General features: G+C 41.2%; 1 protein-coding gene across 7 annotated transcripts in view; it reads right to left on the bottom strand.

Annotated features, from left to right (window-relative positions):
• The window catches only part of Sgip1 (SH3GL interacting endocytic adaptor 1), a 199,285-nt gene extending 189,645 nt beyond the window's left edge, over window positions 1-9,640 (bottom strand). For 3 of the 7 annotated variants that reach the window (XM_076564588.1, XM_076564591.1, XM_076564596.1), the window contains exon 1: window positions 9,425-9,628. The gene's annotated coding sequence lies outside the window, so the exon portion shown is untranslated. Of the gene's footprint in view, window positions 1-8,161; window positions 8,283-9,424 lie in introns of those variants that run through there. The other 4 variants (XM_076564600.1, XM_076564583.1, XM_076564598.1 and 1 more) reach the window with 4 other exon arrangements.
• Window positions 9,641-14,699: the final 5,059 nt, after the last annotated feature.

Genomic DNA, 14,699 nt, shown 5'->3' with positions numbered 1-14,699 from the left:
CACACACACACACACACACACACACACACACACACACACACACATATATATATATATATATATATATATATATGACATTTTCCTTATCTGTTCATGTGTCGATGGACTTTTAGGCTGATTCCATATGTTGGCTATTGTAAATAATAACACAATGCATAGGTAGGTGCAGATGTCTACTTAACATACTAGTTTATGTAGTGATATATTGTGTACTCTAATAAAATTTGCCTGAAGATCAGAGGACAGAACAAGCCACTAAATTAAACATAGAAGCCAGGCAGTGGTAGCACATGCCTTTAATTTAGCACTCAAAGGGAGGCAAAGGTTCATCTAGATCTCTGTGAGTTCAAAGCCACCCTGGATCACATGAGATTGATTCAGTGTAGGAGAGAAACAGAGCCAGGCAGTGGTGGCACACACCTTTAATCCCAGTACTGGGAAGGACACACTCCTTTATTCCCAGAAGTGATGGCTGGGCAGAGAAAGGTATATAAGGCTGGAGGAGACAAGAACTAGAGCTTTTCAGGCTGAGGAGTCCCAGAGGTAAGTGGCAGCTTATTCCTTTGTCTCTCTGATCTTCAGGCAAATTTTATTAGGGTACACAATATATCACCACAAGTTTCCTTCTTTTTGGATGTATACCCAATAGCAGAACTACTGGATCATATGGCAGTCCTCTTTCAAGTTGAGCAAGCTTTCTATTGTTTTTATAATTGCATTTCTACTAACAGTATGCAAAAGTTCTCCTTCTTCTGCACTTCATCAACATCTGTTACGTTTTTGTCTTATTGTTAATAGACAATTTTAAGTGGCTTTGTATTTCCCTGGTAATTACTGGCATTGAGCATCTTTCATATATTTCCTGGTTATTTATATATCTTCTTTTAATAGATGTTGATTCAGAACATTTGGTCAATAGCTGTTATGTTTATAGAAAAAACAAAATTGTAGCTAGGATTGCCCTAGAAAGACCAACAAAGAGGTGTATAGCAAAAAATGATCAGGTTGGTCCTGAGGCCAGATACATTTCTCTACAGCTTTATCAGCTGCTTGCCTTGTGCTCTTTAAAAAAAGACAATGCGCCGGGCAGTGGTGGCGCACGCCTTTAATCCCAGCACTTGGGAGGCAGAGGCAGGCGGATCTCTGTGAGTTCGAGGCCAGCCTGGGCTACCAAGTGAGTTCCAGGAAAGGCGCAAAGCTACACAAGAGAAACCCTGTCTCAAAAAACCAAAAAAAAAAAATAAAATAAAATAAAAAAATAAAAAATAAAAAATAAAAAAAGACAATGCTACTATCAATTATAAGAATATCTAAAGAACAAAGTTGCACTTCCCATTAAAAACGTACTCAAATACATTGTCAGAAAAGATCAAATACCTTGATTTTGTTTCCTCATAGATTTTTAAAGAGAAATATGATTTTGAACAAGAACATAAGCAACATTTTAGATTATGCTCAAATTTCGTCATTTTGGGGGGTAGCTCTTTCTAGGATGACAAGCTCCAAAGAAAGATTTCTTGCTGCTGAAATAATAGGATGTTTCTTACAAGCTTGAAATCACAGCCAAAAGATCTTGGAAAAGATGGGCTCAGTTGCTGGCTAGCATCAGAGCGCAAACCTTGTCTGGGAGCCCTGTCGAGGATGATAAAGACAGACCCACGTCATACTAGGCTCACAGAGTGTGCTTTTGGCCAGTCAAAGACCAACAACCTAGGTGCTGATGTCACTAGACATGGCATTGTCTTTCTGAAATAAGGTTTGTATTGTGGTGATGATGCTTCATTAGTTATCTGTGATTTAGAATCAGATTCCAGCTGGGTGTGATGGCCATGTCTTTGATTCTAGTACTCCAGAGGAAGGTGGAGCTGTGAGTTCAAGGCCAGCCTGGGCTACATAATAAGTTCAAGGCCAGCCTGGGCTACACAGTAAGACCCTGTCTCAAAATAAAGAAATAAATTAAAGAACAGAAGCCAGATACCTATCATGTTCTCAAAAGTCGGGCTTCTTTAGTCCTTTTTAATTTTAGTATTTTAGGGGATTATCTGTTCCTACTTTAAAAAAAAAAAAAAGGAAACAGGGCTGGAGAGATGGGTCTGTTGTTAAGAGCACTGACTGCTCTTCCAGAGGGTTTGGGTTCAATTCCCAGCACTCACATGGCAGCTCACAACTATCTGTAACTCCAGGATATAGTTTTAGGACTACAGAAGCAGTAAGGGAACTACTCAGCTCTCTCTCTCTCTCTCCCTCTCTCTCCTTTCTTTCCAGTATATCCTCTTTCATAGTACTTTTTCTCCATGTGATCAGGGGTTTATCTATTATCTATTGACACCCCAATATCTCCATCCAGGAAGGAAATAGAATATACAGTTGTGGAGACTCAGAGGGAAGACTGGAATGGGAGTATTAAATGGGGAGAGGGAGAGAAAAGAGGATACAGGAGAGAATACAGTAAGGGACATTAACAAAGGGCCATTTGAGGAATCATATGGAAATCTACTAGTAGAATATTCTTAAAATACACACATATATGAAAGAAATCTAAATGGAGTCACCAAATACCAGGGGATACAAAGCCCCAACTAGACATCTTTTACTACCAAGTGACTTTCAGTGCCGGGAATGGGCTACATCTAATTGAGTTGTTGGCCAAACGGGCCCCATGGAAACCCCCAAACAACTCACACTATTGTCAAGGCCATTGATTGATCTCCATTAACTGATGGTAATCCCCTATTGCTGAAGACAACACTTACATATCTCATTAAATACAGAGAAGTCAAGCGGGTGTCTTGACTTCTACTGGCTTGTCTTCATGGTTCTAGAAGGTACTCTGCATGCTACCAGAGGAGAAAGGGAGCCACCAAGCCAGCTACAAACCCTGCAATTTACAATGGTGACCTGCCTCCATGACACACTGGTGCCATACTGGCACAAATGTTGTCTGAGTAAACGACCACCCTCTGATTGGACTTAAGGCCACCCCATGAGAGCGAACCCATGCCTGACACTGCTAGCGTGGCCAAGAACCCGAGACGAGATGGGCCAAGGGAATAGGGGAAGACCAAATGCTATTCTTACATTAAAGGAACATAGTAATGAAATGACTGCTAACGACATTCTGCTGTACTTGTAGATCAGTGACTTAGCTCCCTCTTACAGTAGATGGGAAGTGACACAGAGACCCAGCACTGGACAATGTGCAGAGAGTAAGACACTTTGGAACATTTGGTCCTAAATGGAATGTCTTCATCAAACTCCTTCCCTTGGGGCTCAGTGAACTATGGCCAAGGAGGCAGAAAGAAGAGCCAGAGGGGATAGATGCTGCTAAAGAAACCAACACAGACACAACAGGGCTATTGGACATAAGAACGCACAGACACTGTGGCAGCATGCACAGAGCCTGCATAGGTCCAAGCCAGAGAGCATCCAGTGCTGAGAAGGGGAAGTGAACATGAGCTCTATCCCTAAACAAAAAGTTATCTACAACTGAAAACTGCTTGCAAAGGAAAAGGAAAAATTAGTTTTCTTCAATGAACCCTTGCTGAGTAATAAACCTCACAGAAGATGATAGATCTTATATTGCTTTGTTTGGATATATATATATAAAATTTTTATAGTTTTTGATTTTGTGTTTTTATGCTTTTTGTGTGCATGTTTCTTATGCTTTGTCTTTTAAAAATTTGATTTGTTTTTGTTTGAGAGAGAGAGGAGACAGAGACAGAGGACATGAAGTTGAATATGTGGAGATGTGGGGAGGTGAGGAGGATCTGGAAGGAGTTGAGGGAGGGGAAATGGTGATGAGAATATATTGAGTGAAAAAATGTATTTTAAAAAAAGTGAAAAAAAAAAAACCCGGTAAAAGTGGACTGCTGTGATGAGCATAACAATAACCAGAAAGAATTCATGTAAGTCATATATCATACTTAAACACTTTTAAATACTGTGGTGATATTGTGTCCCCCAATATATTGTGCACCCTAATAACTTATCTGGGGTCAGAGAACAGAACAGTCACTAGATAGACATAGAGGCCAGAAAACGGTGGCACATATGCCTTTAATCCTAGCATTCCAGAGGCAGAGATCCATCCAGATCTCTGTGTGTTTAAGGCCACACTTTGGAAATAGCCAGGCATGGTGACACACGTCTTTAATCCCAGGAAATGGTGGCAGGAAGCAGAAAGCTATATAAGGTATGAGGAACAGGAACTAGAGCCTAGTTAAGCTCTTAGGCTTTAATCAGCAGTTTAGCTGAGATCCATTCACAGAGGCTTTCAGTTTGAGGAAACAAGATCAGCTGAGGAATTGGGGATGTAAGGTTAGCTGTGGCTTGTGCTGTTTCTGTGATCTTTCGGCGTTCACCCCAATACCTGGCTCCAGGTTTGTTTTTATTAGTAAGACCTTTTAAGATTCATGCTACAAAATACTGTAGCTCTAATCAGTGATTTGACATACACTGCCAGGATTGGACACCAACAGCGCCAGTGTACTTAGAGCATAACCCACAACAGCATGATTGCCGTGACACTCAGGGTAGCCACTGCAGAGGGAAGTTTCTCTGTGTCCCATCCAGCCTCGGAGTCGGGATGAATCTCTTCTTAAGTTCTCTCAGGTTTTTTTTTTTTTTTTTTTTTGGTTTTTCGAGACAGGGTTTCTCTTGTGTAGCTTTGCCCTTTTCCTGGAACTCACTTGGTAGCCCAGGCTGGCCTTGAACTCACAGAGATCCGCCTGCCTCTGCCTCCCGAGTGCTGGGATTAAAGGCGTGCGCCACCACCGCCCGGCCAGGTTTTAGGTAGAAACTCTTGCCCCACATTGGGCCTCCTCTCCTTTTAGGAGATCACATCAGCCACTGTGCAAGGAGCAACAAGATTCTAGCAGACTGGTAATGCCATGACCATGTGGCAACATATAGATTAATAGGAATGGGTTACTTTAAGATGAAAGAGCTAGCTAGCAAGAACCTGAAACCATAGGCCATATAGTCTATATTAATATAAGCCTCTGAGTAATTATTTTATAAGTGGCTGTGGGACCTTGAGTAGGAGAGATTTGTCCAGACTCCTGGGCAAGGCAGGACCGGAGAAACTTCCAGCTACAACCACTGCCCTGAATGATGGACTCAGATATGATTTTAACAGTCCAAGAATCTAAACAACAGAAAAAAAACTCTCAAAAATTCACTTTGTAAATTATGAGTCATGACAAAATTGATAAGAGTAGACTATAGCTTTCCTTGCTTATGATTACTGATGCAAAATTTTTAAGTAAGTTATCAGCCAACATAATCCATAAAACATGACATAATATATCACAATGTATTATCTTCTAATTCTGAGTAATAAAGATAACTCCACATTATCTACTAGTGAAATTAACAATCGAAACTTCTTGTCCCGGTTTCATTGCTGCTGTTGTTGTAAATCACTCCTATGAAAAGTGACTTAGGGAAAAAGGGGCTTCCTCGGCTTTCACTTTCAGGTGATGGCTCACTATTGTAGGGAAGTCAGGACAGGAGCTTAAAGCCTCACAGCCACGGTCCAGAGCAGAGCGAGAATAAACACATGAATCCTTGTTTGTTTGCTCCCAGAAGTCTTCTTCTCTCTCATACTGTTCATCACACACACACACACACACACACACAGCCTAAGCCTAAGGAATAGTATAGCCCATAGTGGGCTGGGTCTTTCATATCAAATAACAGTCAACACAATCCCCACAGACGTGCCCATAGGCCAAATCAATGTAAGACTTCCTCTCTGTGTAATTCTAGGCTGTGTCAAGTTGACAAAACTAGCCATCATGCTACCAAAAAGAAAGTCATATGCTATTATCTCTACAGATTTTTCCAAAGTATTATCTAAGTTTTTACTATAGCTCTTATTAAATATATTAAAGTTTTAACAACCACAAAAAAGAGATTAAAAAAAAATTTCTGAGGATGGGAGGATACGCACATTTCTACAAAAAACAAACAAACAAACAAAAAAAAACCCACCTTACATTCTGTTAAGTGGAGACAAAATAATTTATTTTTCATTATCAATAACAGAGGCCAAGAATAAGACTTAACTATCATTTTCATTATTATTTAAAATGTGATACTCTTCTCCAGGAGCTGGTGGTGCATGCCTTTAATCCCAGCACTCAGGAGGCAGAGGCAGGTGGATCTCTGTGAGTTTGAGGCCACCCTGGTCTACAAAGAGAGTTGCAGGATAGCCAGGGCTGTTATACAGAGAAACCCTGTCTCAGGAAAAAAAAACAAAACAAACAAACAAAAAAAACAACTCTTCTATGGATACCAGCCCCAAAACCAGGAAGAAAAAGCAATAAAATGTTGTTAGAGATATCATTTGCTCATTGCATTGTTTTCTCTGTCTGGGTACATAGGAAGGCTGTGTCTGCCTGTGGATGGGATAACATGACTAAGTCACAGACAACAGAATTTTCCCAATGTGGATAGCACAAATATCCTGCAGAATTTTCCTATTTTCCTCCCACTTGCAAAGGAGACCTATTCCTGATCACAGAAGGTTAACACATAGCTCCTCTTGTCTTCTCTTTGGACAGAGACCTGACTGGTCCTTGAAACGTTAAAACACAAGCAAGCTGAGTGTTCACTGTGTCTGTAGCCACCATGTTTACATGCACACACCTGATGAGTAGTCCACGTCATTGCAATTGCCAAATACCACATGCTGAGTAGTTTATACACGCATTTCTCACCATTTTAAAGGCTGGAATTTCAAAATCAAAGTGCCAGGAGTGTGTCTGGAGAGAGCTTCCTGTTTTGCTCATAGATAGTGCCATTTCACGCATGCTCACATTATTGAAGGGCTGAGTATCCCTGGAGTCTCTTTGATAAGGGAACCTAATACTTTCCATGAGTTCTTTATTGCAAGATATGAGATATGTAAATAATTTATTGAACGTTTGCTCTAAACAGAACTGGTGGAAGGTGATGCAAACCAGAGCCTTCATGTGAGAAGTGACAAGTGAGAACTAACTTCACTCTAGATCTAGAAGTTCCCTGTGCAATATGGCCATCCCTGGGCTGCATGCAAAGTGCCTAAGCTGAAAAGAAGTGCAAATATACAATACACTCTGGGTTTAAAGAGAGTGCAAAGCAAAGAGAATATAAAATATCTCATTATTTTATGCTTATAAAACCCAGGAATAGCAATGTTGCTCTACATTTGGCTAAGCAAATCTATTAATTTATTTTAAAATTTATTATTATTATTATTACTGTGTGTGCACACATGAGAGTGGGGAAATGTGTCAGGAAAGGGTGATGGGTGGTGAATATGATCAAAGTACATGGTACATTTGAACAAGTATGTCATTGTGAAACCCATTGCTTTGTACCATGAATAGACACAAAACCTCAGGATAAGCAAAATTAACTGAATTATACACAAGAACAGGGAGAAAATACAGTAAAATGATAGGAACTATAGTATAGATATAAAATTTTGGCAATAAATCAAAGCAAACAAGAATGACCTCCGCAAGCCTGCAGCATAAAGTCTTGGGGTCAGTCACAAAAGTGGGAAAAAAAAAATGAGCCCTTCAAGAAGCTTGTAGCACAGGGAGGCAAGTGAGCAAGTGATACTGGCAGGAATACAGACCGACTGCTGATGCTCCAAGTTAAGGCATCTCGGTAGACGAAGGAGGGACACACAACACTCTTCTTCCCGGCAGCTTGAGCCACCCCTCCAGGCACAAGGGATGTAAATACGTTTTAAATAGTCTTACACTGGTTTATTTTTATTCGATTTTATTTTTGGATACAGCCTATCTGTTGCCTAAATTGACCTGCAACTCGCAGCTCTCCCACTGTCTCAGCCTCCAGAGTCTGGGATTGCGGGAACACTCCAGCATGCTCAGCTCTCTTCGGCCTGTCCTTATTCAGCCCTTTCTCATCCTCACTTTCCTCTCCAGTTTTAACTCTCCTCTCATAGCCCTTGGAGCCCCTGTTCAATGGAAAGTTGAAGAAACACCCATCGTCACCCACTTGTCTAATGTCAACGCTGGTTTTCCTTTGATTTTCTCCTTGACTTCCAAAGCCAGCCTACTGGTAGTCACTTGTCATTTCTGAACCCCCCCTTTTGATCCTCCCTCAGCTGGCCAAATAAAGGGGCAGATGCTGTTTTATTTCCCACCTTAGCTCCCGGGACATTCATTTGCTGCTGATGGAAAGTATGGCAGAGGCCCACCCTTCTGTTTGCCTCCTGCTGGATCTTTCACCTGCCTCTCACCACTTCCGCTCAAACTTCCCTCTGTGACCTCAGCAGCTGTCTCACAGGCCTCTCCATCGCCCCACCTCCCCTTTCACCAGTGACTAGGCATCTCTTCTGTAACCAGGACCCCTACCTTACAGCTCCTTGGTTTTCTCAGTGCCAGAGAGCTTCCAGGTCTTAGTTACCCAACAGATAAGCACCTTTCAACCTCACTTTTGTTTCTGTTTAACATTTCACACCACGTGTCTTCCTAATGTGTCAACCAACCCTTTTCTGGTCCACACGAACCATGTTTTAGTATTAACATATTTTAGATTTTTTTCTTCCTACAGATTTTGATTCTTGAGTCATTTTCTTGGAATTTCATAGGTTTCTCCCTACAATCACCTCTCCGAGTCTTAGAAGCTGATGGTTACAAATGTGTGGTAAGAGAGGGAGCAACATCTCCTTCTTGTGTGATTATTATTTCTAACGTTTTTCTCAACAGTTCGATAGACTTCTTGACAGTCCTTTTCTCATGACACTCACCTAACCTCGAGGGAAACACATGTGCTTTCCCTTCCCTTAAGTCTTATTGCAATAATTATATCAGTTTTTAAAAATATATATATCAGTGTCCTCTAGAAAAAAAGAGCCAAAGAGGCTGAGATATAGGTACATAGATCTTTACATCCTATTTCAGTGTCCTCTAGAGAAATAGAGCCAAACAGGCTGAGATGTAGGTACATAGATTTACATAGATGGATGTAAAGAGATGGAACATGAGACATGACTCTGCAGGTAGAGAAGTTCCATGACCTACAACCTGTAATCTGGAGGCCCCAAAAGCTGGTGGTATGTGTGGTTTTGATATAAGCCCCAAGGTCCAAAGACAACGAGGTCCAACCGCAGCAGAATATTCCACTTGAGTAAGGAGGAAAAACAAGCCTTTCTTCTGCCTTTTGGTTGTATTTAGGCCCTCAAGGGATTTAATGCCACCTTCCCACAGTGTGAGGATGTGTCTGTTTTTACTCTGCTTCAAATGCCAGGATCCTTTAGAAACATCCCTACCATCAACATATCCAGAAATAATGTTTTAAAAACCTTCTGAGTATAACTTAACCTAGTTAAGTTGACACAGAAAATTAACCATTACACAGCCTAAGTCATCTCTTGATTATTCCATGCCCATTAGTCATTGCTTACTTGAGTACCCAGTGGATAAAGGATCCTTAAGCCCAGCTTGCGTTTCTTGATTTTCAGAGAAGAATCCTTTTGGGGGATGGGAGGCACAGGTCGGGTCATGGCTTAGGATACAGGGATTACTGATCCAGTCAGGGTTAGATGACTCTCTCTTGATCTGTCATTGTGACTGAAGAGGTACAGTCAGCACTGGTAGAGGACTGTTGTGAGGTGTTCACTGGAGAAGACCACTCAGGCATGGGTTCAAGCAATAGAAAGTCTTTATTAGCAGGCCAGTGACTACACTGGGTATTCAGGACCCGAGTGCAGTTCAAAGCCTTTCTCAGGGTGGGCTTTTAAGCATGAAAACCATATCCTGAGATGACACACCCTGTTATAAAGAACATTTATCCAGAAGTAGAACTATAGAAGCCAAAAAGCAAGATTAGTACACCCAGGGACTTCCCCAGAACTGTGGACTTTGATGGATTAGATCTTTGTTCTCTTTCTGGCAAGTGGTGCTGCTGCCTACATGCTGGGTTCCAAGGCCTGAATGGTACCTCCATTACGCCATCAGTTGTGCTAAGGTCTGGGGGGCCTGTTACACCACAGATACCATTTTCCCATGAAGGTATGTAATGAAAAAGGAATCTGTAAGCAGCTTGGATGGAAAGGTATCCTGGCAGTCCTGGGCCAAGGAATACCACAAAGTTACAGTAAGCATAGCATCTTACAGCTTTGCTCCAGGGGAAGGTTTCCCCAGTGCAAGTGAGACAACTCTGCTCTGGGAGGGGCGGGTTTTCCCAGAGAAGTCATTACAGCTCTGCTCTGCTCCAGAGAAGTGTTACAGCTCTGTTCTGCTCCAGAGAAGTGTTACAGCTCTGCTCCGCTAGGGGAAAGTTTCCCTAGTGAAAGTGTTACAGCTCTGCTCCGCTAGGGGAAAGTTTCCCTGGTGAAAGTGTGGCAGCTCTGTTCCCATTCTCTTCTGCTCCTGTGAAAGTTGTGACAGCTGGGCTCTGATGAAAGTGTTACACTGTCTAATAAACCTTACTGAAGAGATTCACTGGGAAGGAAGAATCCAGAAGGGTGGCTGCCTCTAAGATGAAAAGCAGAAGCAAACTGAACAGAGTACAGAGCTTGTATAGTTTCTTAGGAGAGGGTGACAGAGCTTTCCCGGGTGGCTTGAGATTGGTGGAATTTGGTGGCATGATTCTGGGGCAAGCTCAGGGATTGGTGGGATTTCATGCTCAGGGATTGCTGGGATTTCAAGCCCTGGTCCTGGAGTCAAGTTAGATTCAGGGCATTTTTTTCCTTGGCTCTTTTTACCCTACAAAATCTACAAAAAAGGGCCATACATTCCATTTTTTTTTTGTTATTTCCTACACAAACAGCACAATGCTAGACATTACATATATTTAAGTCTTCAATAATTATTTTATAAACAGTCTGTGCTTTATTTTATTATTTAAATCCAGTTTAAAAATGTTTCTTTTTTTAAAAATCATGTTTATCATGGTTCTCTGTGGATTTTGTTCTTGTTTTTCCCAGCAACAGCCCCACCCATGTTCGTCTGGCTTTTGAGACTCAATGAAAGGGGTAATTTCGTGGGATTATTTATATTCCTACTGGGATTCCCCACCCCCCTTTCTGGGGAAATCAAACAGAATTCTATGCTTCCTTAAATATCCTCTGCTTGGAAAAGCCTGTGTGCCAGAGATAATGAAACTGTCATAGAGAGAGAAGCAGCCAGCTTTACTGACGGGTGCCTCTTTTTCCTATTGCTCTTTGTGAGAGGAATGCAGTCCACTTGTGCCATTGTAATGAAATACTACACGAATAATTTATAACAACACAAATCTACTTCTTAGAGTTGGAGTCTGAGAAGTGCAGGACCACCAGCGCACACAGTACCTGCCAAGGGCCGCTGTGTTTCTAAGATGACCTTGTGTTGCTGCTTCCTCTAGAAGGAGCCATTATGGGATGGAAGAAAATGAAGGGTAAATGGTTCAAATGCTGTGTGAAGCCTTTTTTTTAAAAAAAAAATTCCTTAATCCTATTTATGAGGGAAGTGACTTTGTAATATTATTTTTCTCAATACTACCTACTGCTCCAGATATTAAGTCTCTACGTGGATTTTGGAAGGCGTATATACATTGAAACTGTACCGAGTGGCAATGTGTTCCCTCATGTTGCTCAAATAAATTTAGGCTGTTCATCTGTCACTTGCAAAGGAATACTAAATGAATCAGCCCACCCCAGGAAGTTCTGGAGTCTAAAACTGAGTAACACTGGGACCTATGAACACACTCAAGAAACAAATGAAAATCAGAACCTGAGACAAAGACAAGAACAGGAAGATGTGAGTCAGACATCACCAGAGGTGGCCCAGGGGGTGAGAATGGGATGGGAACCATCCCGGACCATGTGTTCTGAAAGAACTCTACCAACCCGAGTTCTCTCTCTTTTCTAAAGGTTGCTAACAAAAATGAGAATCAAGGGTCAGCTTAGTTCAGTGTCACTGGTGGGGGTTGATGGAGTAGCTCAGCGGTAGACAGTTCTTAGCATGTCTACAAAGTCATGGAGTCTGCAACCCAAAACACAAAATCCCACAAACAAACAAACAAACACACCAACCAACAATAACATTCCCCTACAAAAATAGATAAGAGTGGAATCACAACAATCAGGATTTCATTTGACAAAAGCATTCCTTTTAGGAATTGGGTCTGAAAAGGCCAAACCCATCTTAAAATAGTATTTTCCACAAGCATTCACTACTTTTTTATAATGACTATTAAAACCTAAATGATATTGTAGGTCCAAAAAAAAAAAAATTCAAAAGGACAATCAAAGACAGCTGAACATGTAATGGACCATATTGGCTGAGGAAATTAGGCTACACAGAACTAACCCCGGAAGAAAAAGTTCCATGGCTCTTGACAAATTTAGTGTCACTGGGATGATGTGCTGGGGTTTAGGTTAGGAGATAATCAATCTGTGATGATAGACCTAGGAGGCACATACCATATCTAATTACTTAGCTGAAAACACACACACACACACACACACACACACACACACACACACACACACACACACACAAGCTTTCTCACTCGCATTTTCATTTTAAAAACATAATTTCATAAGCTTAATTTCCTAACTGGGTTTAACTGGATCAGTGTCAAGCAGTCAGCTCTAGAATGTCAATATTTCATGAGTTCACCTTGTGATTACCATAGCTACCAAGGACCTTAGTGCTCTGACCTCTGGAAAGGAGGGGTAAAGGCTCGGGTTGAAGCTTTAGTTAGCAAATCCTTTCCATTTAAAAGCTATAAGCTCCTTGTCCCTGTCAGCAAGCAACCAGAAGGGGCCTTGTCAACAGATCCCATTAGAAGGGGCACTGCTGGGAGCAGAGAGCTGGGAAGAGCCTTGAGAGTGTGTGCTATAATTAAGTCTGACACACATATGCATATGTTCAAGTACAGTGGGTGGATGACATACGTACATGCAGATGCCTTGATCAACTGAAACTGAGCAGCCTTGCATACAACAGAGTGCGGTGGGGGGGGGGGGGAGGAACAACCCTGAAACTGTTTCTTGGAAATTGTGTAATTGTGGTTCAGAAGAAAGAGGATATCCAGTCCAACTCACAGCAGAACCTACTACCGTTAATACATGAACCATATTTTGAAGAGCTGTTTATGAAATGGATCAATGTATAACCATGATGTAATAGTATTAGTCATGCAACCTATCTACTGAAAGTTAAGGTTTGGGAGGGCTCAAGGCTTGTACACAAGAAGAGTGAAATGATTTATCACAAAAGGGACACAACACAAAGCTCTCTAATCTTATCACTTGCTTAGTTGACAAGTAAACCAAATTACTACATCTGTAAACTGGAGTCAGAGAAGAGTCTTGCTGAAGAAATCAATTCACTTTCAAGGTTGCTTGAAAAATAGTGACAGGGATATAAATCTTATAAAGTAGGAAACTTTGCACTTTCAATGGGATGAGCACATTGAGCTTGAGGACTGGATTGGAAATGAGTATTTCTTTCTGTGACCCAAAGTAACATAGTGAACTGCTAATTCATTACGTTACATCATTTGCTGATTGTGATTCAGTGTGTTAATTTTATATCGGTGATAAGCTTTGCCCTCACCATAGTTCTGCACTATAATAGATGGGAGTGTATTTGTATCCCCATTCAAATCCCCATTGCTGATCTCTTTCAGCTGCAACCTCAGGTATGCCAATAGTGAACCTAACTTGAGGAATGCTGTAAAGAATGTTAGGAATGGTGTTCATTCCAAACAGCAGGTAAAGCCTGGAGCTATTAGTTTGTAGCAAGCACCAGGAAGGCAGCCTCTGGATGCTGGAGCTTCACCTTCCATTTATCCTGGTCTCTGTACATGATCTATCATTGGTTGTCTCACTGACATCTTCATGTGACCTGCTTTTCTGACACTTACTTTGCTTTTTCCAAACAGTTTCCCATGTCCATTTTCTCTGTGTAGGTTGACATCACTGGTCATAACTTCCACAGAGGTTGTGGTGATTGAAATCAACTAGCAGCAGATGGCCACTCACTGTAGTAGTCTGAGTTGACTCAAGATAACTTAACTTCCACATATGTAAGAGGGTATGTCTTGATTGTATAATAAAAATGGGGCTCATGCAAATATGGAGAGAGCTGGAGAATAATATTTTGAATGGCTGAGATCAGAGAATCAGGAAACAGTTGCAGTGAGGAAACCCAGGACCAAGGAAAGAACGATGCATGTAGGGGAAAGTTTTCAATCTGATGTGGCTGCTAGGTAAGAGCTTGTAAAATAGTATGGGATCACTTAGCTTAGGAGACAGCAATGGCATTCCCAAATCTCATTTATTTAACACCTGTCTTTTAAACCTTACTTGAGTAATTCATATTGGAAAACTCTAACCCAGAGCCATGCAGGGACAGAGATTCTAGGAACACATTTCCCTGGTCCAAAGGCAAATATCAAGCTGATGCTAAAGTAACAGCAATCTATCTCTCTTTGGAATTTTGGCATTTACTCTATTTCTTTGGACAATATTTAACTCATGAATAATAATTAAAGAAATAATATCATGCTTTTCCTTTACATAATGCAGCCAACTTTTAACAACAAAAGTTTTTTTTTTTTTTTTTTTGTGATATATATTTTTTATTTTACAATACCATTCAGTTCTACATATCAGCCATGGGTTCCCCTATTCTCCCCCCTCCCACGCCCTCCCCTTACCCCCAGCCCACCCTCCATTCCCATCTCCT

This window comes from Peromyscus maniculatus, chromosome 2, assembly GCF_049852395.1.
Source record: "Peromyscus maniculatus bairdii isolate BWxNUB_F1_BW_parent chromosome 2, HU_Pman_BW_mat_3.1, whole genome shotgun sequence".
Taxonomy (NCBI): domain Eukaryota; kingdom Metazoa; phylum Chordata; class Mammalia; order Rodentia; family Cricetidae; genus Peromyscus; species Peromyscus maniculatus.
Note: the sequence above shows the minus strand (reverse complement) of the source record. Positions and strands in the feature narration are given on the sequence as shown.